The sequence below is a fragment of the Nuphar pumila genome, chromosome 8 (genome assembly GCF_984573655.1).
Source record: "Nuphar pumila chromosome 8, dmNupPumi1.hap1.1, whole genome shotgun sequence".
NCBI lineage: Eukaryota > Viridiplantae > Streptophyta > Magnoliopsida > Nymphaeales > Nymphaeaceae > Nuphar > Nuphar pumila.
In genome coordinates this window covers 103,830,268-103,832,987 of record NC_143256.1, presented here as the reverse complement: position 1 = coordinate 103,832,987, position 2,720 = coordinate 103,830,268, and the positions used below count along the sequence as shown (strand labels likewise).

The 2,720-nt window shown below is 49.8% G+C and overlaps 1 pseudogene; it reads right to left on the bottom strand.

Annotated features, from left to right (window-relative positions):
• Positions 1 to 696: 696 nt before the first annotated feature.
• On the bottom strand, positions 697 to 2,176 carry LOC149830096 (leucine-rich repeat extensin-like protein 7 pseudogene; annotated as a pseudogene).
• Positions 2,177 to 2,720: the final 544 nt, after the last annotated feature.

The following is a 2,720-nucleotide window of genomic DNA, read 5'->3' as shown; positions in this document are numbered from 1 at the left end:
CTCTGTTTGGAAAGGTCAGAGATTTTTCATTACGTGTCACTTTATCTTTCCCGCCACCTTTAAGAGCTGTGGCTTTCAAGTCAAAGGTTACAATTTTTCAGAAATACAAATAACAAATAATTTTATAAAATTAAATGACATGTATTATTAGTTTGAAATTTCAATTCAACAACAGGGGCTCCAATTGAATCAAATCATCAATCCGCGCAATTGCAGAGGAACATTAGGCGAAGAGTGTTCGACATCCACAGACCAGACAAAATCCCTTACTTTTTTTTAGCATCCAAGTACAAGCTAAAACAACATGGCAGCCACATTCAATATCACAACAATCGTGACCCTTCTGAGATCAGAGAGAGAGAGAGAGAGAGAGAGAGAGAGAGAGAGAGAGAGGCGCTAGCCTATGAATTTGATCCTCTATAAACTCTTCCCCCTGCAGCACTCTCTTTCTCTGACCAATATTTATTCCTAAATATTTCAAACGAATATGACCCACTACTGATGCACCCTTTCTGCAGTATTGTCACTTTTTTTCTTTTCTTTTTAAACTTTCACAAAGAACTAAAACTGAAAGTTCAAAACATACACCTCAACTCAACTCAACTCAAACTTAACAAATGAAAAAGGCAACAGACCTGGTTGGCTGTGCTGCTTCGGGAGATTCTCGTGGTCTCTCACACCGAATGGTCTAGTGTCTCATGGGTGGTGGTGGTGCCAGGGCCAATGATGTGGTGGTGATGGTGTGTCAGAGCCGCATTGAAAGAAGCTACAATCAGCACGGTGGGCATGAAACCTACATTGCTTCCACGGCCTCTGCTTCGGCCTCCCGGGCAGACAATTCTGCCGATCGTCGAATGCCGGAAGTCGCAGGCAGCTCGGCGCCTCGCCAGTGAAGTAGTTGTCCGAGTACGTGAAGTTCTTCAGGCTCGGCAGCCTGCAGATGCTCTCCCGCACCCTCCCGGAGAGCATGTTGTGCGCGACATTCAGCTGCTCCAGCCTGACCAGTCCCACCTGGCTCTTCGGCAGCTCCCCCACCAGCTGGTTGTAGCTCACGTCCAGAACAGTGAGTTTCTTCATCTTCCCTATCTCCTCCGGGATTCGGGAAGCACGAGTGGAGCCCGTTGTTCATGAGTATTACTTCTTCCAGCGTCTCCGACATGTCGACGAAGCTCGGCGGAAGGCAGCCCTGGAAGCCGTTGTTCGCGAGCACCATGACGGAAACCGGCGAGTTGCCGATGTTGTCCGGGATCCCGGACTCGAACTTGTTGTTGTTGATGAAGATGGCGTCGAGGGGCAAGTCGAACAGCTTGCTGGGCACGGCTCCCTTGAACTGATTGAACCTTATATCCAGAAACTTCAACGAGGGCATGTCCAGCACCACCTCTGGGAACCGTCCCGAGAGGCGATTGTTGCTGAGGTCGAGCTCAGAGAGAAGCTTCATCTGGGAGAAGTTACGGGGGACTTTGCCGCCGAACCGGTTGGAGTTGAGGTGAAACAATGCTAGGTCAGAGAGAAGGCCGAGCTCTTCCGGGAGATTTCCTCCGACGTTGCAGAGGTTGAGGTCCACCCCTGCAACCACCTTCATCTTGGGGTCATGGGGAGAAGAGGAGCAGTAAATCCGGTTGTAGCCGCACACGTTAGTGCCAACCCAGTTGCTGGTTATCCCATTGGGGTCTGAGAAGATGGCCCTCTTCCATGTCTGGAGGGCAATGTAAGCCTGCCTGAGCCTCGAGTTCTCGAAGCGGTAGTGTGGGTTAACCTGGATGGGACCCGGTCGCTGCGGGATGGGAGGTGAGCGCGGGACGTGGGGAGGTGAGAGCGGGAGGTCGGGGGGAGGTAGAGGAAAGTACGGCGCTGGAGAAGGTGGTTCCGGCTCGGAGCAAGGTGGTTCCGGCTCGGAGCAATGGCAGTGCACGTTCTGGTTTGGTTCGCAGCAATTACAGTGCAGAAGGGGGCGAGGTGGTTCCGGGGGTGGGGAAGGTGGCTCCTCGGGGCAAGGTCGGTGATGGGGGACAGGTGAGGGGTGGGAGGGAGGGGAGGCTGGTGAGTGCGGGTCGGAGGGAGGGGCGGGAGGTGAGTGCTGGTCGGAGTGATGGCCAGAGATGGTGGGTGTGAGGAAGACGAGGAGGAAGAAAAGGGTGGTGGTGGTGGTGTGGTACATTGCTACTCCTCTCATGATGCCGTGGGACGAAGATGGTTCTCCGTTTCTTAATTGCACATAAATTGTGCCGTCCGTTCTCCGTCAACGTTATCAACGTGGTTAGCACTTCATGATTTTTAAAAGATGGAGTTAATGGCAGTAGACTACTGCCAGTAAATAGAAAAAATGATAAAAAAAGAAGACTTCATGTTAACACGAAGGTGCTAAGGGATCTGAAAACCAATTTGGGAGTAAGTGCTGATTGTTAATTATATGATAACACATTGGAAGCAGATCAGGTCATGCTGAACACATTAAGGCCCCTCTTTGAAATTTATCTTTTTTTTCCTTGCCCTCAATCAAAGATATAAACACGGTTCGATGTGGCTAAGGGATCTGGAAAACCAATTTGGGAGTAAATCCTGATTGTTAATTATATGAGAACACATTAAGGTCCCCTCTTTGAAATTTATCTTTTTTTCCATGCTGATGTAAACACGTTTCGATGTGGCTAATACTAGAACCAAATAATGGAATTTGGGTTGTCAACCGGTCGGGTTTGAACCAGACTCTACCCATT